We start from the raw sequence: 25,976 nt of genomic DNA on the forward strand, positions 1-25,976 counted from the left end.
GTGCCTGTTGGTAACCTCCAGCGATTTCGCTTTATGCTACAATAGCTTTTTAACCTTGCAAGTGCATATTGTGCTTTAATTAAAAAAAAATTAGGATTTTATACCATGAAGCGTGCGCATCTTTTCCTTTTTGTCTTTTATATTTATCTTTGAATGTTGTACATTCTTCAAGAATCTTCCAAAACCTTCATAATCTTTTTTTTTTCTTCCATACTGGATGATTTGATCGGGACTCGCTTATTTTACTGGGACCTTTTCATCATATCCCTTTCTGTGGTAACACGTTCTATCACATTATTTATATGGGATTTTGCTTATGTTTATTTTTTTCTGTAGATTTTATGGACAGAAAATTTGAGATATAAATATTTTAACACTTTGTATGTAACACACACACACATACATACACACACACACACACAAATCTGTGTTTCAGAGCTCAGTATCTCAGTAATGTAAAATGATACAAATTACAGGAAAATGGCAAATAACAAAAGCAGCACTAAAAGGTTTAGTACGCAATGAAAAAACCCTCCTTTTTAAACCATGTTGCTGCTTACTAAATATTAATAGCAGACGATGCTATGAGGATTTCAGCAGCATACACTGTGCTTGCACCTGTTATAAATTAATGGGGGAAATGCTGATACAAAGACAGGGTGTTGGCAGCTTATCAGATGGAAACTGGCAGCTAAATTATTTCTTTCAGATTGCGGATGGTTTTCAAAGCTCCTGTCAGCATACATTCAGATGAAGAGCGTGGTGAAAAAGAAGACGACGGCCCTTGATCATACCAGCCCCCTGTACGATCTGAAACGTGTAGCGGGCGTTTAAACGGCGTTTCCCCGAGAACGCATGCAAAGAGCCACCTGCCGAGAGCCACCTGCTGGGAAATCCCCCGAAAGGAAAAAACAAAAAGCCCTAGTGCCCCTCGAAAGATTAACTGAAACTCCTAACTGCGCGGTCATGGTATACAGTCATTATGAAAATTGAACTTCCTACAACTTTCTAGGCAAGAACAACCCTGCTTTGTTTAGAGGAGCAGATACACCCACGTTGGGCTGACCTGAACCTAATGACAGGAGTATGTGTAACAGGTTAATCCTTTCGCTGCCAGGGTGTCTGTAACTCAATGCAGCCCCTGTGGCTGCAACACACACACACACACACACACACACACACACACACACACACACCATATTGTGATATTTATTCTTGCGGATTATATCTAAAATTCTGAAATAGTTTGTACAGGTGTGGTGTGTAGCCCCCTTGTTCCTGGTTAAGAGAGCCAATAAAAGATGAGGAGGAGGAACTCCCCGTAATATTAAATAAAAAAAATGGTGAAAATTATACAAATGTAGAGAATTACAGCATTTTTACATGATATAATGTATACATTTATTGCAACTTTGGAACGAAGGGGTGACTTATACGCACAAGCGATAGTTTTTATAACAATTTGACAATGTACAGAATATGCAAGAAATTGTAACTGTGACAAACGAATACGTAATATATAAAAGGGATGTAACTGTTCCCCGAATCCTTTTCAATCCTTCCGCAACCCCCTGGTTTTCCTTTCTGTACCTCAGGCTAGAGCAAAAAGGTAACCAAAAATACACAATACTATCCCTAGCCTTACTTTGCTAGGTTGGTAGCGTCAGCACCAAGATCCACAAGGGGGAACCCACCCCAAGAGCCACGCTCTTATACCCAATCCTGGTGATTAGACTCTCGCTGGGAGTCACAACTTTACTCTGACGCATTGGTGATTTGAGGGGACCTTGGTGAGCGCAGAGTCCCAGAGCTCCCAGAAACCACAGCACAGGAATCATAATGCACAGTGTAACAACCCTAATCTAAACTCACTAACCAGGCTATGAGTGAACCAACACATGGTACACGCCCACCCACTCAGTGAACCCCGACTCTCACAAGGAGTCAATCCAATTTCAACTAGCGTTTCTACCTGTACTGTTGTCCAGGGATTACTGGGGATAATGGGAACCCAGCCAACTGCCAGGGTCACAGAATTCACAGTAAGCACCCTGAGCCAATAACACAATATATGGTCCAACAAGTTACACACAAGCCCGACAGTAGTTATAAAACAAAAGTTTAATCTAGAAGGGTACAGTACACAAAATATAAAATATGAACAGTAAAGGGATGGTTTAAAAAGGGTTTTTAAACTTGCAGGAATTACAGTTCAACCCATGGGTGCGGGATAGGGGTGAGGGGGTCAACGCCATCAAAAGAGATCACAGCATCGAAATGTCTTTCCCCAACTTAATCTGAATCTAAGGGCCATGCGTATTCCTTTAAGGGTTCTGGCCCCATTGGAAACTGCACCAATCAGGGTGCTCCCTCGGAGAGGAGGCCAATCATACATGCTGGGGTTAGCTAAGCAACTGGCCAAACAGCAAGGATTCTCAAACAACTAACCCTCTCCCTCGCACCTCTGCAGGCAGAGGGGCAGCGGGAGGCAGGGGCTGTCCATCCAGCCACCTGTCCTGGCCAGATGAACCCCACAGTGGAGATCCCAGACTGTGGGGCCCCCCGCAGGTTATGGGCCGCCATGCCCATCTGTAGCCTGCTAGGGACTCTGGGATGGAGAGCAGCATCTTGTAGGCCAACCTGGGTGGCCCACTCCTTTTCTCCCCTGCCAAGAACCACTCCCCTCAGGCTACTGCAGAGAGAGAGAGAGAGAGAGAGAGAGAGAGAGCCCAGCGTGCCCTCCAGAGGCTACTGACGTGCTCCATTACCCCTACTCTAGGGAGAGGAAGGTAGCGAGCGTTGTGGCAGCTACCTGGGTGGCCGGGAAAGAAAAAAGAGGACCAGCTGGACCCGCGGTGCCCCCTTTCCGCCTACACCATTTGCCGAGCAGGAGGGACAAGGGGAAACGGATGAGCGAGCCCTGGCTGGCAGCAGTCACAGTGGACCACCGAAGAGCAGGGCAGCACGTAGGTCTGATCAGGGGGACTGGGGTCGGCACTGAGGGTCGGCGAGAATGGCTGGGGGGCCAAGGGTAGCCCCCTCAGTCACAAGAGGCTGAAAACTACCATTCAGCACAGATAACACCCCAAAAAAGGAGAAGCGGTGGGGGGGGGGGGGGGGGAGGAAGAGAATCACCACAATGTGCTCCCTTAAGCCTTTCAGTGCAATCATCACATACAGGGTATGACACAGGTCCTGGCTCACCAGTGCCCATATTAATGTACAACTGGTATGTCATGGGGAAAACTAATTTTTCAGGTGCCCATTTGCCAGATTGAACTCCATGTCCATTACCATCAACCAGGGTCGCTACAGCTCATGGGGGCTGCTGAAGTAATCGCATGAGTGCAAGTGCCAGAGGTCACATCACTGCCATTGGTTCAATCTGGTCCTAGGACGGCCTGCACCTTTAAATACACCAGGAAGAGAAGGGCTATACCATGGTCCTAGTGGATCTAATCTTTAATTGTATAATGAAGCCTTTAAACCTTCAAATATTACTTGCTCGCACAGCTTTTTCTCTGCACTTTTACTTCCCATTTACTTATTTTAAAACTCCAACTCTTTCAAATAAACAGCGATCAAGCAACACTCCTCTCCCCCTGTACCTCAGGTTTCCACTCTCCCTGCCTTATAGAAAGTAAGCTCCTTGGAGCAGGCCTTATCTACTGTACCAATGTATGTTTGATATTTTATTGTTCTAGTATTCCAACCCAACTGTAGCGCGCTGCGGAATATGCTGGCACATTATAAAAGATAATATTCAGACACTGTGGTTCCTTTCCAAATTCCCTTTCCAAACAGAAGTCTCCAATACAACACACACCTTTGCATAGAAGTGTTTAATATCTGTTCTGATTTCCATAAACAAGAGGCAGCGTCGCTTTGTCTTATAGACTATACAAATCTGTGCTAACATTGGAGATGAAAGGCTTGGGTAACCCTGGACATGCCTTTGAGAGTTTTAACATCTCAATGTATCGGTCCTGGAGAAGAAAAACAGTTTAACTAAATAACACGAGCAAACAGGAGGATTTTAAAGGGCAGAGGGTGAATTGGTGAGGATAGTAGATGTATGGTAGAAATGCTTTTAGGAAAATTAGTCTTTAGTCACACGTATCCCAACCTATGTCACGCACGGAACCCGCTCCTACCTATATCATCCAATGGCCGAAGTGCACCATTATTTTAAGTGTCAGTCCAACCGATCAGTGTAATAGGATTCGTTAGAAAGATTCAAATCAATCATTCCTAAAATCAGCAATTCTGATGATGGATGCATTTTTTTTGTATAGGCAGGGGGCCCTTCTGGGCTGACGCACTCCATTTTCAGCCACCAAGGGAATTTCATCTTAACTGCAGCGTTTTTAACTTTCAGTGGGTTACTGGTTGAATGGTCTTCAAAAAAAGAATGGTCCTGTGCAGATTTCAGTAATTCTAAACCTGTTAAACATTTAAGAGCATATATGTTTAACACCCCAATTTGAAGAGGTTTGTGCATTATGATTTACTCTATAAAAGCCAATTATGCTCTGTGGTTGTAAATTAAGAAGTTGTGGTATTCAGTAACATCCTAGTATCGCATTAGTTATGTTATTGTGGACCAGAAATATCATCAAGGACATAAAACAATGCCACTAAAGCAGCTTCCAACTCTTTGGGGGTCTCAAACCCCAAGGGCCACCAAGTGTAGCACTCATACGGGGCTGAGGAAAGGGCAGTTGCCTTAGTAAAGATGGCGACAATAAGCTTCTTGCCAGCAAACCAATAAGAGCAACGCCATCACTCCCCATCAGTCTAGTTTGTCAACACCTTCCATCTGCTATTTGTCAATCCAAGAAAGTGCACTGTATTGGTATGTAATGAGGTCTTGAATAAAGAAGCTTGTGGGTTTAATTTTAGATTTCTTGTACTTCAGACACCAGACATTCGATTGTAAGCTCTTCGGTGTCGAGGATCGCGTATTCTTTTTAGCTCTGCATAGGACATTAGCACTATAGTAGATTAAATATATTAATCTGGAACCTTTCACTGCTAATGAGCCACAGAGAAGCAACCAGTTGGACCGATGTTCAGTGAAGAGATGAAGGCAAAGGAGGCTGTGGAAAAAGTGCAGAACAGATGGAGAAAGGGAAGAAAGGAGAGAAGAGGGAGCACTAGGAGAGTGGAAGAAGGGGCTACTTAACAGTACTATAGCCTGCTTGCTCCAAATGCACAGAAGCAAACAAGTGATCCCCCAGTGACAGCCTGGAAAAGGTCAATAGCAATACGTAACAAAAGGTCACATTTAAAGTAACATTGCTAATTTAATGCCAAAATGCAGCAGTCAGGGTTTCACATAAGTGATTAACTGAAGCTGGGATCCCAACGTACTTTCCAAATCCATTGTTCAAGAAACATCCATATACTTTTCTAATCTGTGGTGTTAAGAGTCTGCAAATCAGCGGACAAGATACAGATACAGGGAATGAAATAAATAATAGTGTAATATGTCCTAAACACCTGTAACAATGTAGATGGGGATCGAGATTAAGAACTCACATTCTCCCAGTTCAATAACAGCATTGGAAGACTATATGAAGACTCTGTAGTTTGCAGGGGGGGTCTTGCTTAGGAGATCGGACTCCTGACAAAGCTGGCACGCCAGCGAAACACGTAGAGTGAACTAGCAGCAACCCAGAGTGTGCCCCCCATGCCCCAGAACCCGTGTGGATCCATTTCAAGATCGATCGCGAAACCGGAAGTGACGCGACGGGCCAGACCGGAAGTGACGCGATGCGACCCCGGGAGTGGGGTAGATGGTGTATACTGCTGCTGTGCTTTGATTGTTACGTGTCTATGCACATGGTGCTAATGTAAGTGTGGATTACCACTGTTTTTATTGAAGACATCAGTAGTGAACATACAATGTTGCACTAGAGTTGTTTCTGTTTTCATCGAGGGTTCGTTCCACTGATACCAGGGAGAGTATCCTAAGCAAGACCCCCCTGCAAACTACAGAGTCTTCATATTGTCTTCCAATGTCGTTATTTGACTGAATCTCGATCCCCATATACATTGTTACAGGTGTTTAGGACATATTACACTATTATTTATTTCATTCACTTTACATGGTGAAATTCTGCGCTCCCCACAAGCTTCTTCCAAACAGTCTAGAGAGGAGGAACTGGATCTTCTCCTAAGAGGGTTGAGCAGCGAACTTTACTATTATTTTTGAACACTGTTTATATTTATATATTTAATTATCACTATATATTTATTTATCACTATATATTTATTTTTATCACACCTTTATCGGAAGCGCCTCACAATTTTTGTTTTATACAAGATACAGATACAGTCAACATTAACATCATCTTCACAAGAACGGAGTACCAACATTGATCTGCAACCCAAAGGCTTAAGCTTAGGAAATGACTTGTTCCATTAACCAAGGTTATGGGTCACAGGATCAAGCATCCTTATACATTGCTTGAAGCCTTGAGATGCTATTTGGGGAAAGCTGTAGATAATTCTGCCAAGTACCATGACTTTCAAAACATGCCCCCAAAAATAAGAATATAAAAAGTATGAGTAAACTTATTCAATTACATGTTCACCCAAATCCTGCTTGCACTGTATAAAATAATATGCGACACATTAATTGCCCATCGGTCATGGGGCAATTGTCCAGACAACGTCCACAGCATTGCGTGTTGAACTATATAGATTATGTTGCCGTCTATTGGTACTCAGTGTCAAGATTTTTACCTGGTGTCTCACCCGGCACAGAATAATGGCAAATATCTCAGCAACCAGGGGGTTTGAGACCGATGAGTTTTATTTCCTCCGGCTTATGCCTTTTGTCACCGGTCAATGAGAGTGCGCACAGGAAAAGCTCCCCCTACCGCCTTTTTTTTATTAAACTCTAAGCACAGGGTAACACAGAGTTTCAATGATGATGCAAAGTATTCCTGGTGGCAGTTTCGGATACCGTTAGGAGGTTTGCTACACAGATGTGCTCACAAAAGACTATACACATTCCTCACCTTCCTTTCTCATGAGGCAGCCGTCTCAGTCAGCCAAGTACATAGTTTCCTGAACCCATCATCTAGGAACTATATTGTGCTCAAGTCTGGTATCAGGCTGTAGGAACACTGAATACTATTTCTGGGCTGCTGTCCTCCGAATGACAAATTGCTCATGAGAGGTGAAGATTAGCAGGGAGGGGGGGGGGGGGGGGGAGACAAATTGGACAAAGCCATCAGAGTGGCCACTTGGATCAGCCCTGCACATGTATTAGCCCTGGAATAGAAAGCCTGACGTTGCTATTTTCTATTGGTGATTCAGCAGCCATACTTGTACTGTTGCGTGTCACACACCAGCATAAAAAAAATGGGAACTGCTGCTTTAATAGGATAAACGTAGGTGATTGATATCATTAAAAACCTGGTAAGTATTTGTATCTAGTTTTTTGTTTAACGAACCAAATGTTTTGGGGTGTGAACACAATCTGGTCTTCATCTTTTTCGCAACTGTAATACATGATATAAGCACATTTCTCCCCCCTTTGGTTTTGTACAAACTAAATATGCTGCCGTCATTAGCCAAAGAGATGAGCGGAAAATAATAAGTAACAGATATTAAAAGAACATGGACCTAAAGAAAATAGCATTAAGAAAAATGTTATTTTAAATACGTTTCTAACCGTGCAGGCAGCACTGCACACTGAATTTCTGCTGAGAAATTGCCCTGTAGAACTTACAATCTAATTTTGATGCCTGAGGAAATAAAAACTACTTGTCCAAAGTCACTAGGACAGCTGATTCAAACCAGTTCCTTAAAGGCATCACTGCCGTGCTAGCACTGCAGCCATGTTTTAATTTCTCACAGAAAACATACAAGTACACATATTACTTTTGGGGAGATTAAATCTTGCAAAGGAAGTCACTGATGCATTGATAAGATGCTTTTCATAACGTATGCAGAAGGCAGATCGAATCAACCCGCTGCAAAGTTTTCACTTCTAAGACTGCGCATATAGTGCTGGCGATGGGCCATCGCGGCAAAACAAATGCATTGTCACCGTCGCTTATAGTGCACGCGACGGCGACAAAGCGACGGAGCGACAGTGCTACCAGAAATCTGGTAGTCACGATTATTTGATTTTTTTCGGCAACGGTCTCCCCATACGGCCAATCGGGAGCTTCTCCATGCCTCTGTCCTCCCCTTTTAAGATGTCAGCCAGCGACGTCGCCTAAACTTCCAATACAACTCATTGCAATGGCGACGGCGGACGTCATCGGTCACGTCGGCGGCTGTATAAGCGCAGCCTTAGGCCGTGCTTATAGTGCCGGCGACGTCGCCCGAAAACAAATGCATTGCCGCCGCATGCGCTTATAGTGGGCGCGATGTCGACAAAGACGTCGCGAAAACTGGTAGCCGGTAAAATTAGAGTTTTCAAGGGCTGTCGCGTCACTTGACGGCCCTTGAACCAATCAAATTGCCGGAAACACGCAACGCCGCCCACCTGCGAAATATAAATTTCGCCGTGGTGATGGCGACGTCACCCGTGTCGCCATCGACGGCACGGCCTTAGATTCAACATCTAACTTACCTATATATCATTTTTTACATCTTTTGTACCAGATTTTTTACATGGCAGCAACTGCCCAGATTTAACTTAACTCCCCTTCGTTGACAGTGATCCTAGAAAGAACTTCACCTTTACCCTCTTCCCCCCCTCAATGTAGAAATCCTACAGTACATTTTTCTTTAAACATCTTTGAAATCCGCAACAAAACAAATTGGCAAATTTCTACACGTCTTAACTATATTTCGTATAAAAGTGCCCCAGAGACACCACCCTGCTGCCATCCAGTGTGCGCAAGACAGGCAGAGGGAGAATAAGGCCTTTAGCTGTTAGCAATTTGAATGGGAGAGTAAGCGAGTAAATACAGCACTTCAGATCTGAAGGGTGCTGTCAACCAAATAAAGTACGTCTGTACCAACAGCTTGTTATTGCAATAGGGCTGTGGAAAGTCTCACAATGTCTAACCATTTTGAAATAAACCAGAGTATAGAATGGACAGGGGGGGTCACACTAGATTAGAGAAGTGCAAAATTATCACGTGATGTTGGGAATCCTGTGAAATTTGCCCCTTTTGAGTCACAAAAAAGCTGCGGCCGAGTCGTGAGCGACACGCCAAGCGCCAAGTCACTGCAATCTCATTATGCCAATTTATTAAATTCTCTAAAACAGCTACTTTTGCTTCATGACGAGACTATAAAAGAGGCCACACACCATGTTTCACTCACTGTCTGGCAATAGAGCTGAAAGCTTGCTACATTGGTAACTTTATTGGCCCTTTGAGGTTTGGCAAAGTGTTTGCAGGGAATTGAATTGGGGGGGGGGGGGGGGGGGTGGGAAAAGCGTTTTAGACTGAGTGCATTTTGTCGTTTCACATACAGTGCCACGCTAACTCTAGTCTACCCTGGGTCACTAAAGTCATGAAGGATTCGCAGCAGACACTCCCCATTCTGTTGCACGATTGTAGTATTTATCATCAGGTCATACGTTGCTCTGCCAAAATACTGGACGTCTCAGGAATAGTTTTTGTTACAACAATGTGCTTTTAAAGTCCCTTCTAGGACAAAACTGAACATAGGACAGTGGCATGTTTAATAGTTGAACTGAAACCGATTGTGGTGTAGTTTCTTTTAATTTTTAGCTTAATCTTTTCAGTGCCATTATGATGGTCCTGGCAAGTAAGTCCCTGACGCTTCGTGTACAGCAAGGTGAACACCAGACAGGAGGAAAAAAAAAAAAAAAAAGGATCTTATATTAGGGTTCCTGTGACTTCGTGCCACCGTCACCAGGAACGCACAAACGTTGGGTCAGAGTGGGAAATTGCTTCTGTGTTCCTCTCTCATATTGTCATCAGCACAATAGTGTACTAATTGCAATGACATGTTTAAGAAATCACATCTGGGTGAATGGGGCAATTTTTTTCAATTTTTTTTTTTTAACACATAGCCGAGACCTAGTATCTTTGCATAAATCATTTAAAAAAATACAAGTGAGATGAGATTTGGGAGGGGTTTGATTTCTTCTGGCTGCTCTTTTTTTGTCTGAGGACAGTGTGTTCAACACAAGTTTGCACAGACAAAACTCTCCTCTCCCTCCCACCCCAATTAGCTTTATTGGCTCTCTACCAAGGACAGGGTGAGACAAGGATAAATAAAACACTTGATTGACCAACACTTCTCTTTAAGGACGGTTACGTTTATAAAAAATAAGCCAATTAGATTGTTAAATGATCATGTTTGTTAGCTACCAGGGATTGCAGGTTTGAAACAAAGAACACTCCCATGCCACCAACACATAGGCAAATGTCCACAGACCATTATCTATATAGGTGTTTCCCACAGGGCCGCCAACAGCATTCCCATTCCCAGGTCTAGTCTTCACCAGGGGTTGATGAGCAGGGGCAGGTGATCTCTCTCCCTGTCAGCAGGCCTGTGATTCCCCCAGGTCAGGGGTGACCAACTCCAGTCCTCAAGGGCCACCAGCAGGCCAGGTTTTAAGGATATCCTTGCTTCAACACAGGTGACCTGGTGTTGGCCACCCCTGACCGTGGTGGCCGAAAGCGGAAGTTTGGACCGACTTCCGGGTTCAGATGTCCCGGTGCTCCTCCCAGGTTGGCAGCCCTGGTTTCATCAAACAAGCCTATGTTAGACATTCCTGCTTCCCATAATTTCACAATGCAAATTGTCACATGAAGCTACCATGTGTTAACTCCTTTCCTGCCCTTCTAGCAACTAAAATGTGAAACCTGACCCCGAAAACAACTAAATAGGCTTTCATTTCAGTTAACAGCCCAATTCTCCTCCCAATGCATACAATATAATCAGCCAAGCTGCAAAACGCGCTTCCAAACAGATTGGGTTAGGAGTTGGACCATCTGCTCCATTCCAATGTTTATGGCTCGTCAGTGGTTACAGTTGACTGACATTTCTGGTTACAAAATATGTTTTTTTTAGCGTGCGATGGCACAGGACATAAGCCACGCACAGCAATAAGCATTGCATACTGAAAGTACACCATGTATTAAAGTACTTCAACATGTATTTACTCAGAGGGGAAGGAGGCTGAAAAAAAAAATACCTTCTGGAATAAATGAATTGCAGTGTATTTCTTCGGGGTCTCTGAATAGAGTACATTTGTCAAATCAAGTGTTTTCCTTACGCTTATCCCAATAGAGCCAATAAAGATAAGGAGAGAGGGGTTTGCCATACAAACTCTTGCTGAACAGTGTTCCCTTCAGTCTGATGTCAGATAGAGAAAAATCAAACCCCTCCCAGGTCAATGCGTTTCCAAACCAACGTTTAACCGATTTAAAAACACTCATAGGTGTCGGATATTTGGCAAAAAGCCATAAATCACCCAGAAGTCAATGACATGAAATGGTTAACGGTGACAAGTAAACATTTTACTTATTTGTGTTCCATGAAAAATTAAGGATTCCTTTCCTGGGTCCAGCAAAATCCGTACTTCTATTTGATTATCTATTTGCTTAATGAGTTACATTACAGAGAATTTTTTTGGGGGGTAAAAAAATAAAAATAAAATAAGTCACACAGGGACTCAATCTAGGCACAAACTCAAAGTTTGAGATATGAGGACTTCAGTGAACATAGATGTTTTAAAAAATAAATAAATAAAAAGGTTTCTGAACTTACCGAATTCCTGCGAGTCTAAACAGGCCGTAAAAATGTATCCTCTAAAAATAGGATCTGTGGTGTTCATCTAAAAAGGAAACTGTTCTGCCATGTTTACCAACCCTTTCTACACTTCCTACTGTTCAGTCCTGACCTTTTTGTGCTCCCAAACAGGCAAACCAGACCTATCCGGTGTAACCCAGGACATTGGATAGCTGTACGTACATCTGACACTTACGGCAAAAGGAGTGTGGATATTTCAATATATTTCTATCTAAAACCAGGTCTTAACCATGATCAAGTCACCTTTTTTAAATTTTGTTTTTAACTCCTCAACCGATGTGTTGGGCAATAAGACCGCAATGTAGAGATCCAAATATTTTTGTATTTTTTTTGCAGATTCAGTTAATGAAAGAAAGTGTACTGATTTTTAAATTTTTTTTTTATATATACCGATAAAGCGGGATTATTCCTTTAATGTTTCCTGTATGTTAGGCCTCGGCCATGCTCCCTGCTGCGTGCTGAGGCGCAGGGAAAGCGGGTGCTTTCCCTGGCCTTGCGGCTGCTTACCGCACGCGCTGTCAGCGGGCCGTCAGGGGGCGGGCCAGTGACGTCAACGAGCTGGTTCGCCCTCATTGGGCGAACCGCTCACGTAACCGTTCTGTCGCGCCAGCAAGCGGGGGAATTTTAAATTCCCCTAAAACCTGCGCTTCCGCAAGCGCGAGGAAGCGCAGGTGAGCCCCTACTAAAGCCGCTCTAATTGCGGCTGTAGGGGCTCAGTGCTGAGCGGGAGCGCGCATCAGCGCGCTTCCGCCAGCAAGCAGGGAACATGGCTGAAGCCTTACAGTTGAAGCCCACAGAAACCTTAAAGTTGGAAAACATGTAAAATTCTTATATTTTTTTATTTTTTATATAAATCAGTTCTGTAGTATTGGATAATACGGCATTTTTAAATTTTATTATTTAACTCTCTGCCAATTTTAATGAGTTTTAAAGCATCCTTTGCTTTCTATAGCAGGCTTTAGCACATGTCCCAAGCAGTGCAAGATATTTGCAACACTTTCCTGTTTGTAATAATTTGCTGCCAATATTCCCAGCAGTTTGAGCTGCAAACTGTAACAATAGATAATGTTACGTTGTAGCTGCTGAATTACATTGACTGAAGCAGCCATTATGTTAGTCACATCATACAGATTTTTACGGATTTATAATAGGAGCACCAACCAATTGCCAATTTAGGTACGAATGTAGATTTATACAGTCACATGCTTACCTACAAATAAGAAAGAAAAAAAAAAAAGAGAATGCAGAGTTGCTGCTTTAAGAAATGAGTGTCCAGATACAGACTGTTGCTTATCTAGATTTATCTGCTCATGCAAGAGAGAATGTGCTTGTTCCAGACAGCATAAAAGTGCAGTCCCACTTGGCAACATACTAGGATAGCCATAAAGACAAAAAGCATTCATTCAGCCATGTAACAGCTTCTCGTGTTTTAACCTACTCTGCTCAGGCTGTGATGCACCAGATTATCACCATTTATTCCACAGCACAATTCAATGGGGGGGGGGGGGGATATAAAGACAATACAATAGCAACATTCACATATACTGGTACAGCAAGGAGGTGCTTGTTCCATGAGCTTACAATCTAAAAGGGACGGTGGCAGTGGGGAAGAAGGTGGTTGGTGCGTTTCTGAAAACAAGTTAGGGAACTTTATAACAGACCAGGTTTGTGCTGAAGGAGGTAAACTAAACAAAGATTAGGCACCTTAGATTTCTGACGTTACTTTGTAACCATGGCAAGTTTAGACTTGGAGGCGTTTTATCTAGCGCTCTTTTTTCTGATACCACTGTGTTCAACAAGAGTTTGCACAGGGAAAGCCCCCCCCCCCCAAGCACCCCAAGATCTCAGTTTCCCTTTTTCTGTGTACAAAGTACATCTTTAGTTTTATACGTCTATGCTGTGTATGATCTATGAAACATCACACCCAGACCACCATCTACTTACCAGAGAAGCCAAGATTGGTTTTCCAGAGCCATATTTATAGTGGGACATGCTGTTTTTTTATCTGAGATATTGTGAGTCCCCATTTTGCTACACTCCTAGAATGTAATACCTTTTAAAGCATATTACACTATGTAGTATTTATCTGCTTCACTTCACTTATGATGATACCTGCGCTCCCTAAAGCTTCCGATACACCATGATGGTCCTAGACAGACAGTAGTTTTAACCCTTTCGCTGTCAGAAGTGCAGCAACATGACCTAAACCTGTGACTCCCAACCGGTGGCTCGGGAGGCGTTTGTCAAAATAGTGTCATGGCAGATCCCAGGCAGTCTAGTGGGATCCTGAGCCCGTGTGGGGACTGCACACTTCGTAATGTCCCAAACTGCACCCTCACGTGGGGGGGGGTATAGTTGTCAATTACAGCAGGAACTTCCAAAATTGCTCCCCACAATGCTTTTCATCCACAGCAGCAAGGCATTGTGGGGCGTGACTTTGGAAACTCCCTCAGTGATTCACAGCTATAGCCCTCCATGCAGTCTGCTCACACTGAAGTGCAGATTGGGGCCTTAAGCATGTTCCTACACAGTTTTGTTAGCAATAGTCCGAGTAAGGAAGAAGATTGATTGAGGGTTTGTGAAACAAATATTTTTTTTAGTAGGGGGTGCAAATTAAAAAAAAAAACTTGGGAACCACTGATCTAGACAACATATTTTAGGCCCTTTACAGCAGACGCTCCAGCCGGGAAAATGTGGTCTTAAAATGGTGTAATCACTGTTTATGTTGCAGGCAAAATATACTCATTATTGCAGCATGGCGACGTGATATGAGGGGAATGTCTACACCGCAGGCATGGAAAATAAACAGAGAAATCGGATTACTACGGTAATTAACAAGACCACTCAAACCTGAGGAAGACTTACCAGACAAACCAGGAAGAAGCAACGTAGCAAAGGGGGGGGGATATGTGAAGCAGCAATCGCCCGCGCGAAGACTGTGCGAGTTGAATCATATGTTATTATCTTGCCCCCTGAGCATGTCCTTTTAGACTGCAATAGGCTTTGGAGATAGCTCCATTTTAACCACCCGGACACTTCATATTTCAAAGCATCAGATTTGGAAAGCATTTGTTTTCTATCTAACATTTTTTCAGTATACTGTACAGGAGGGAAGGAGCCTGTTTTCATCCCCTAGATTTTGAAGTGAAACTTCTTTGTTAGCATCAACAGGGTTTTATGGGGAAAAGTTCCTTCGTTGTCGGACAGAAGTGACGTCATGACGCAGAAATGGGAGTGGGCCTCGGCACATGCGCAGAAGGATCATCAGGAATCCTGCAGATCACGCACGCGCAGAGGCATCCAGCACGCATGCGCAGAAGGATCCTTGGGCATCGCGCATGCGCAGAAGCCACAGGCGCAGCACCAACACTTGGGAGACGGAGACACACACAGAGACACACACAGAGACACACACAGAGACACACACAGAGACACACACAGTTCGTATACATATAGAAGTGCAAATAGCTCAAACAGGTGTGTCGAGCACGCGTGTTCCAAGTCAAACTTCTTTGCGTTTTGTCACTGAAATTGTGTTTTGATTTTTAATTAAAAAACAGGGCTCCATCACAAAATAAAAGTTCTGTGACAAAAGAAAGGAGTTTCACTTAAAATGCGCGTGCTCAGCACACACACTTGTTTTTTAACTGTTCATCGAATTTCAAATTGTGTGTTCTAAGTTAATATGGCTGCCCTGCATTACTACTTTGAGGCATCGACAGACATCAAAAAGCATAATTAAAGCTCTGGGTAATATTAATAAACTTGATAAGTTGCCTGGAAACCTGGTGGGGTGGAGGATACGGGAATAAACAGCAGGAGGTGCCACGTGGACACTACTGAAGGCTTCGGGCCTTTTGAAATAACATTTAAAAACAGCTAGTATAAAAATAAAAAGAAGGTTAACCTGCTTTAAATGCATCACAATAAGCTTACTTTCAACAGAAGTCATTGGGGGGAGGGGGGGAAGGGGGGAGAAGAGAACAGCAAAGATAAATCGGTGACATTATTGAGGTCACTTGGGCTGGCACTGTGACGTTCCCCCAACGTTTTAGTCATTTGTTCCTATTTGGGGGGCTTCAGACTGCGAGCGGCAGTCACAAATGAAAGAGAAAGGGCTTTGTATTATTTTTATCATCGTTTATTTGTAACGCGCCAGCATATTCCAGTACAATGAGGATACAAAGATTTGATCATTATATAAACACTGTGACAGACTTGCACAAACAGATAAGAGAGGTAATGAGGGCTGTGCATTTAGGAGCTTATAATCTAGGAGAATGAGGTACAATGTTCAAACAAAGCGGTAAAGTGGCTGCTCATTGTGGGATGGAGTATATCAGGTCGGCCTATGGTACAGCCAGACAGCTGATCCCATTAAAGAAGCACTCCTAGGGACCATTTATTTGTATTAATTAAAAAGAAAATGTGAAGCAGGGGGGTCTCCTGAGCAAAACCGCATTAATTTCAGCTCTAGGGACTCCCTGCTTCCAGAGAGACTTATCTCCGTAGGGGGTGCTGGTATCTCTGCGGTTTAAATGTCCTGCGCCACATGGGCCAATAGGAAGCCGCAAGGGATGACGTCACGGCTTCCTACTGGCCCGCAGAATCTTTAAAGCCATTTCATTAGCCCCAAGCCCAGTCTGGGCTGTTACCGGCACACCCTATGGGAGGTAAGTATCTCGGGGAGCTAACATTCTTTTCTTAAATTTAAAAAAAATAAAATTAATTGGTGCCTATGAGTGACTCCAAGGTTTAAGAGTGGGGATGTTAGGGGGTGTAACAGGGTCCAGCCACACAACTGGTCCAAATGGGGTTGGGGGGGATTGTAGGATGTTGGAGATAGGCCACATAGGCTTCCTTTCAGGAAGTTTTCAAGTATCTGAAAGTCTGATGGTACATGGTAGGGAATTCCAGAGAGGCGCGTCAGCATGGGAGATCTTGTAGGTGGGAGTGGGAGTGAGAGGAGCTAATATGGCATGAGGAAAGGTGGATGTCATGGGCATAATATAGGGGGCATCGTTGAGAGCTGTGTCAGAACTAGGGTTTTACATTTTATTCTAAAGGCTGTGGAAAGCCAGTGTAGGGTTTTGCATAGTGGAGCAGCAGAGGTGGAGTGGCGAGTGAGGTACAGGAGTCTGCCAGCAGCATTTTTGATGGATTCAAGTTGGGACAGGCAGACGAGGGGAATGACAACAAGGACAAGGTTGCAGTAATCAAGGTGGGACAAGATGAGCGAGTTACGATTTTTGTTGCATCCTGAGTGAGGAAAGGGTGCATCTTGGTAGTAAACTTGACCTCTACACATCAGGTTTCAGGTATTGCAGAGATTGTGGTGTTATTGACAATTAGGGAGAGTTTGGGTGTAGGGGTGGCTGTGGAAGGGGAAAGTGTATACTAGTTCTCTTTTTAACACCAAACCCGGTGTTAAGGGGGCAAGATATGGGCCACATGATGGCTACATGACCTCTGCTGGAATCTGTCATACCAACAACACGTTACAAAGATATTAGAGCATAGGGAAGCACACCAGCAACAAAGGAAACAAATATATATGTGGTAAGCAAATAGAACTTACTACCCTAGGAAACCACGACTGCAGAAATAGTGGGTTCAGACATTCTGACTCTTGTAGGGCCAATGTTTCAATCCCATCATGATCACAACCAGTACAATCACATGGTTTTAGCAGACTGGTGTCGTCGGGCTTGCGGCACCAAAGAAGTTTACACTATCACTTCTGAACAAATGTTACGTACAAACATAGAATTTAACAGCAGATACGAACCCCTTGGCACACCAAGGATTGCTGCTGTTCCTATCAGTTGTAAAACTAGGACCCTCTACCACCAGCACTTGGAAGCTATTCCCCGAATCTTTCCATGATGATCCTCACATTACTCCTGAGCCTGCCACCCTCCCGCTTCAAAGCATGACCTCCTATTCTAGCACTGCAGTTGCTCTGACATATGCTTCCCTCTTGCTACAGTCAGTGAGTTTTAAAGGAGCAATCCAAGCAATATCCTACATGTTTTTTTTTTTTTAAATAAATCAGTTTTGTAGTATTAGATAATACTACCTTTTTTATTTTAAAATTCAACTCAATAACATTTTTTATTAGTTTTAACATACTGAGCATCCCATGATTTTAGGTGATTTTTTTTTTGCACACTTCCCTTGCATTTCTATAGCCGGTATTTGCACACTTTCCCTGCATTTCTATAGCAGGTTCTTGCACAATTCCCCAGCAGTGCAAGATCTTTGTAACACTTTCCTGTTTGAGATAATTTGTTGCCAATATTCCCAGCAGTTTGAGTTGCAAACTGCAATAGATAATGTTACCTTGGTAATATAAGAATACATTGTAGCTGCTGAGTTACAGACTGAAGGATTGATTTGAAACTGAAAGGCAGCCATTTAGACACAACCAGGATTTTTTACAGATTTAGAACATAAGCACAAACGATTGCCATCTTTGGTAAGAATGTAGGATTATACATTGGCGCATACTTTACATATACACAAGAAAAAAAAAAGGGAAAAAAAGGGGAGATGTAGTATTGTTGCTTTAACTCGTATAATGTTAGTATCTGCGAGTTATGCGAACTTGCTACAGAAATCAAAAGATGCTCAGTATATTAAAAAAAACTCATTAAAAATGGCATTAAGAGTTGAATTTTAAAAAATAAATAAAAGGAAGTATTATCTAATGCTACAGAATGTATTTAATTTTAAAAATAAATAAAACACACGTAGGCTATTGCTTGGATTGACACTTTTAAGAGTTTAATTAAAAAAAATTTTTTAAAAAGTCACTATTATCCAATACTACAGAACAGCTTTATTAAAAATATATATAAGATTCCACGTTTTGCTGCTTTAAACGCATATAGGCTTCTGGAGGGGATTACGACTTTAATATAAAAATGAGGATACGCCACTGCTAAAGATACTGTCTGAAATGTCAGTGTTCGAATGATCTGTTCTGCTGGATCATTTACACATTCTACCTTCCTGTGATCTATGAATTGTGGAGAATGAAGTGATATTACCTCAATATTTATGAAACTTGGAACTTTCTAGCTACACAATAAAATACATCAAAGTGATAGCACCAAAACTCCCCATTCTACCCTGTGTGTCTAACTTTAATATTCACAAAAAATGTTTTAAAAATTCAACAAACAAGTGTACATGAAATGATTTGGGGGGCTGGGGGTGGGGGGAGCCAGCCTTTAACAGACTATGGTAACCTGTGAAAAACTTGCAATTTGAGAACAACAGTATCTCCAGATCAGAATCAGATTGCTGAGAAACCACAGACTTTGGGTTGAGGACTGGATTTGAGAAGCCCTGACTTATAACCATCAGACTGACCACTGCAAAGGAACATTGGCACCAAATCATTTATGCTGGTCTTTTGAGAATAAAAGTGGGAGACACAAAGTACACATTTTTTTCTTTGCCATTTCCCAATTGTTTTGTGAGTGAATGTACCTTTAAGACACACGGCCCTACAAGCTTCCTCACAATTAAAAAAAAAAAAAAAAAGGAAAAAAAGAGAGTTTGGGAAATGTAACAAACTCCCCCTCCCCAAAAAAACAAATACACTGAAGGTAATGTCTATTGCTACAGACCAAAAACGTCTGCGTTTCCAAAATATTCCAGGAAACGTGCTGCTTTTTTTAATGACGCCTTTCTAAAAAACAGAAAAAATACCTTCAGTTTTAAACAGTATTTATTTCTTTTTCATTCTATTGGTTTTACAATAACACGTCTGAGTCATGTCACCATCTAACACTGCAATTTTTGGCTTAGAGATTTGGCACCAGTCCTAGATTGCAAAATGCGTATGAGAAACACACAGCAATTCACTCCAGCCACTGCAACAGGGAATTTACTTCATACACTTTTACTTGAAAATCTTCATATTACGGTAAAAGTAGAAACATTCGAGGAATCAAACTGAGTAATACGTGCGACAAATCTTTTGCATGAGAAATGTTGCCTTGTAAACTCTGCCAAGACCAAATGATGCTACAGTATCCCCCAAAGTATTGTGATATTAGAAATATTTGTGTAGTTAACCTTTTAATAAGAAGTGTATTAAGCAGATATTTATTGAAGAGATGCCAAACATATTTGCGAGCCATTTTAAATATGACCAGTGTTGAGAATGATCCATGGCATGCCTCTAAAATCAAACTAGACCACTGAGGAAAAGGAGAAGGATTGTATTAAACCCATCAAGAGCTGTGCAACGCACTGCAGACCCTTCTGCTGCTCTGACGGGTTTCAAGACAGCGAGGATACATACAGTATAACTTTACAGACCTGGAACATGCAGAGAACAGAACAGTCCATTATATAAATATCTCACTTCTTAAAAAGTATCTGTTATCAGAAACAGCCTCAGCTGACATTCATTTCATATCAGTGTGACAAAATCCAGAGAACATCATTTCCGTTTGCCTTTGCCCTATGAAACCACCATCTGCTGAACTTGTTCTTTTAAACAAAGGAGGAAACTAGTATCTTATTTTTGTTTAGGATTTCAGGCTACATAATGAGGTTGGGCAAATTATTGTTTTACCGCTCTGATTATGCTCTACTTGCGAAAAGGATCATCTACCCATTCAACCTGAACTCTATGTATTAGACCAGGGTGGGCAACTCCCGTCCTAAAGGGGCACCAACAGGTCGGGTTTTAAGGATATACCTGCTTCCTCACAGGTGGCTCAGGGACTGAGCCACATGTGCTGGAGCAGGAATATCCTGAAAACTCGACCTGTTGAAAGTCCTTGAGGACGGGAGTTGCCCACCCATGTATTAGACGAAGATCTTAAGGCAAAGGTTTCAAGGTAGGGTCCCACACAGGAACGGCGCTAAATCACAGTAATGTTTTTTTGTTTTTTTTTTAAATAGACTAAACCTTGGTGACTGATGCCTCAGCCCCTCATGGATAGGTCTGCAGCCCATTGCACAGTAAGTCAGAGTAGCTGTACTCCATGCCCAGTTATACCAGCACACAACAAAGGGGACAAAATAAATAGCTTTTCCATTTCTCCGCTACTAAAAGATGCTACAGCACAGGTGCGCAACTCCAGTCCTCAAGCCTCCCCATCAGGTCAGGATATCCCAGCTTCAGCACAGGTGGCTCAATCAGTCCCTGCTTCAGCACAGGTGGCTCAGAGGATTTGATTGAGCCACTTGCGCTGAAGCAGGGATATCCTGAAAACCTGACCTGTTAGGGAGGCTTGAGGACTGGAGTTGAGCACCCCTGTGCTACAGTACTGAAGTTTAAACTTAATTGCCACCAATAATGATCACTTACAACTTTTTAAAGCTGAAACTACTACAAACCAAAAAAAAAAAACACCACACAGACAACATGGAAGATAGAGGCATGTAATAACCACTTGGGCATATTAGCAGACCAAAGTGGTAAAGCAGCATTAACCCTTTAATGGCAAAGGGATCAACAATGCATTGCTCAGTCTAGACAGAGTATTGAACACGACTGATTTCAGTGCACTTCAGATCAATACACTTCAAGCGAGTCACCTCTAATGATCCATATCCCCTTCAAATGTCAACTTCAATGTCGCAGTGGTGAGAGACTCTGGTGTATTACAAGAAAACCCTGCTGTATTATTACTAAGGTGTGATGGGCAGCAAGTGTGGGCACAGCATGGCAGATCTAGAAAAGGTACAAGAATCCAAACCATGATACAAAGTGCCAACATACCAAGTACTGCACTGAAGGAACCATTTAGTGGTAATGTTCCTGCCTTTGCAGCTGGGAAAGCTGTGTGAATCCCAGTGTGCACTCTCCCTGTGACCTTGGGAAATCTCCCGCATTCGAGAAACAAAATTTAGACCAAGCATGGCAGTGGGCACCGTAGGGTTAACTCTATCATCAGCCGAGTAGGACAGAAAATTTAATTCTTGCAGGTAAGCCATAAAAAGGCTCCTCCCACTACCTGCAGAAAGTCTTTGGATTCTCTCATAGCTGAAAAATATAACTGATATATATATTAGGCATACATAGGGAGGGAAACTATGTGCCCACTGCCAGGGTTACAGGAAAAGAAAATTACGGAAAGTTGGTTACATTGTCTCTTTCACCCTGGTAGTGGGCACCATAGGGACATACCCCAGCAGTATTATTTAGGGGGAGGGGAATCAAAACCCAAAATGCCAATATCAGTTTCAACCATTTTATTGCAGTCTTCCACTTTATTTTATTACAGACTGTAGTAGTTTTTGACTAAAGCTTGCGTCAGCTAAAGCCTGAATGTCCAATCTGTAATACTTCATAAATGTGTTAAATGAAGACCACACTGCCGCTTTGCAGATTTGTGCCGGTGATGCTTGTGCATTGAATGCCCACGGCTCTTGTTAAGTGTGCCTTTAAATTCAACGGAAGATTTTCACCTTTGCTTTCGTATGATTTTCTGATACATGATACAATCCATTTGGATATTGCTGCTTTGGACGCTGCTTGCCCCGTCCTTGGTTCTTCTGGAATGATAAACAGCCTGACTTTCTTATGTCTTGCACCCTCTCAATATAGGTCTTTAAGCACCTCACTACATCAAGATTATGCCATCTTTCTTCCTTATTCCCTGGTTTTGGGCAAAATAAAGGAATTACAATTTCTTGGTTTATATGAAATTGAGAAACTACTTTCGGGAAGAAATGGTACACTGGTCGCATCACTGCTTTATCTTGGTGAAGGACCAGAAACGGTTCTTTACAAGACAAGGCTTGTAATTCTCCCACTCTCCTTGCTGATGTAATAGCCAGCAGGAATGCCACCTTCCATGATATCAACTTCAAGGGTATTTGATCTATAGGTTCGAATCGTTGCATTGTGAGAACATCCAGTACTAGTGATAGATCCCATGCTGACACTATTCTTGATTTGCGGTCTTAACCTCTTGACCACTTGTAAAAAAACCGAATAACGAGTCTTTCAGTTGCTATTTTCTTCTCCAACAGCGCTGACAAAGCAGAAACTTGCACCTTCAATGAACTGAGGCGGAGTCCTCTATCAAAACCTTCTTGTAGGAATTCTACACGTGTCACAGTATTAAGAAAAAAAACTTCTGTTTTTGTTTAAAACACCAGTCTCTGAAACATAACCGAATTCGGTAGATTACTGTTGATGTAGACTTCTTTCTTGCTTCCAACAGGGTTTTTATTGTTCTATCTGAACATCCTTTTTTTTAATGTCTTCCACTCAATTTCCAAGCCGCCAAGGCCAATTGTCTGGGCTCTGGATGATATATTAGTCCTTGTTGCATCAGTCCCTTGACATTTGGTAGATGCCATGGTGTATCTATTGCCATGTTTATGAGATGGGCAAACCATGGTCTCCTCGGCCAATATGGTACCACTAGTATCACCTCTGCTCCTGATCTTCCTCACTATATTTGAAATGAGAGGAATTGGAGGAAACAGATATGCCAGTTTGAACTGCCACTTGAAACTGGGCATCTGGGTGCCTTGAGCTGGGATTAAAGTGCCTTGCACAATAATTCTCCACCTTTCTGTTTTGGCGAGTAGCCAGATCAGATCTATTTCTGGTTGTCCCCAACGTTTTAACAACTTACAGAATACTTGGTTGTCCAATGACCATTCTCTTGGGTGAATTAGGTTGCGATTGAGAAAATCTGCAGTAATATTTTCTGGGCCTGGTATATGTATGGCTGTTATATCTGTAACATAGCCTTCTGCCCATGTAAAATCTCTGATGTTGGTTTCATTAGTCTCTTGATCTTTGTTCCTCCTTGCTTGGCTATATATTTTACCACAGCCCTCTTGTCTGATTTTATTTGTATATTTCCATCTTTTACCTGGCATTGGAATGCTTCCAGTGCTTTCTGCACTGCCTTGAGTCCCAGCAGGTTTGATGGTAACTGCTGTTCTTTGGTTGTCCAAGTACCTTGTACCAGTAGATCTCCCACCTGGGCTCCCCAACCTGCGCTGCTTGCGTCTGTGGTGATCGTTACCCATTGTATCTGCTGTAACAAATGATCTCCGCTCCACTGCTGTAAGAAATGTTGTTGTAATGGTCTCATGTGTAGACCTGCCCATTTTACTACATTTAGCGTTGAAGTAAATTTTCCTAGGAGTCTCATACAGTCTGCTGCTGAAGAGATGTTTGCTGTTCTGAGCGTTGTCTGGATTCCAAAGTCTTGGATCCTTGAATATGGTAATCGTACCTCTCCTTCTGCCGTGTGAAATTCTTCGCCCAAGAATTTTAAAGACGGTGTTGGTGCTAGTTGGCTTTTGTCGACGTTTATGATCCAGCCATGCTGTTCTAGAAAAGACAAGACTGTTTCAGTGTTGTAGAAGTTTCTCTTGTTTTTATGATTTTATCAGAATATAGTCTAGATATGGATACATTTCCATGCCCCTTTTTCTTAATTCTGCTATCAATGGGGCTAACACCTTTGTAAACGTTCTGTGAGATGTTGCTAGTCCAATCGGCAGCGCCGTATATTGGTAGTGTTCCGGATTTATTGCAAATCTGAGGATTTTTTGATGTCTCTTTGCTATAGGGATGGTTAGATCTATTGATATCATCCAATCGTTTGGCTTTACTTCTTGGATGATGATGTTTAGTGAAATCATTTTGTAACGTTCCTACCCGTAAGTAGGTATTTACAGTTCATAAATTCAATACCGCTCTGCAACTTCCTGATGCTTTTTCCACCAAAAAGATCTTGAAATAGATCCCTTTTCTCCTCTGTCTGAGGAACCTTTGTTATTACCTTGGCCTGTAATAATTCCTTCAGGATAAAACTAGTTTTATTTTCGGTTTTGTCTGTATATTTTGTCTTTAAGAATATATCCCTTCTTGGAATGTTCTTGAATTCCAGGTGGTACCCAAAAGAAAGGAATGATCTGTAGTACCCACCTGTCTTATGGAGTCCATGCTGCTTCGTATTGGCTCAATCTTCCCCCAACTGGAAGCCGCTGGACCCCTTGAGCTTCATGAGAATTTTCCTCTGGGAAATGACGCTCTCCCTCTGGAGCCCCGAAAAAGATTATTTTGTCTGCCTCTCCATGACGTTTGTCTTGAGAACGGTCTTCCAGGACGATATGTTCTTGTTTCCCTATTCTGTGTTCTTTCCGTCTGATGGAATGTAGGGCCATATCTTCTATTTCTACTTTCTTGTGGTATAAATGTGCTTTTAACCACCCGACGCTTTGTTTATAATTGCATCTAATTTATTCCCAAATAGAAATTCTCCTTCAAAGGGCAAATTACATAAACTGTTTCTGGATGCTGTATCTGCCATCCAGTGTCTGAGCCATAGCGCTCTTCTTGCTGTTAGTGTATAGGCCATTGATTTGACTTCCAGTCTTACCACATCCAGCGACGTCTCAGCTACCCATTTGATTTCTGACAACGCTTTTTGAATAGAAGTTCTCTTGACTTTTCCAATGCTTCTTCTATATTAGCAATCCATATCCGCATTGCTCTTGATACTGACGTCGTGGACATAGCCGGTTTGCAAGCTGTACCTGCTGTCACATATGCTTTGTTCAAAACACTATCCATCTTCTTAGCCATTACATCCTTGAGTGATGCTGCATCTTCGACTGGTATAGTTGTTTTTCTTGAAATTCTGGAAATTGCTGCAACGATTTTAGGACCGACATCCCTGTATTTTACCTCCTCTTGTACAAAAGGATACATTCTGTTAAACTTTTTGGGAATATTTAGTATTCTATCCGGCTGTGACAATTCCATTTGTATCATATCTTTGATTACTTGATGAATTGGAAAACATCTGGTTTTTTTCTGCCTTGTCCCAAATAATTTATCTGATTTCTGAGTAATTTCTTCTGTATCAGAAAAAAGGGGGGAAGGAGAACACAAAATGGATGTGCCTCCTAAAAGAATTCACTATAATGCACTCCTACAAGGTATAAAATTTAACTTTTAATAAATTTACTTAAAACATATATTACCAAAACGTCGTGTGATGTGAATTTAAAAATAAATTAAATTGGCAATAACAAGCATCCGTGTCACTGAGTATATGTTTGAATAATCCCAATTAAACAACTCAATGTTGTTGAGATTAAAGGACAAAGGATGCTATTAGTCAGGGTGTAAACCCCTCTGGAGCACCTATGAGACCAAGAGGTAAGTATGTAGAAATCTACATAAATAGCCTGCTCAGTGAGTGAAA

At 42.3% G+C, this 25,976-nt stretch overlaps 1 protein-coding gene across 2 annotated transcripts in view; it reads right to left on the bottom strand.

The window, feature by feature from the left end:
* The window catches only part of ELL (elongation factor for RNA polymerase II), a 113,260-nt gene that overhangs the window by 51,001 nt on the left and 36,283 nt on the right, over positions 1-25,976 (bottom strand). The window lies entirely within an intron of this gene.

Source organism: Ascaphus truei, chromosome 8, assembly GCF_040206685.1.
Source record: "Ascaphus truei isolate aAscTru1 chromosome 8, aAscTru1.hap1, whole genome shotgun sequence".
Lineage (NCBI taxonomy): Eukaryota > Metazoa > Chordata > Amphibia > Anura > Ascaphidae > Ascaphus > Ascaphus truei.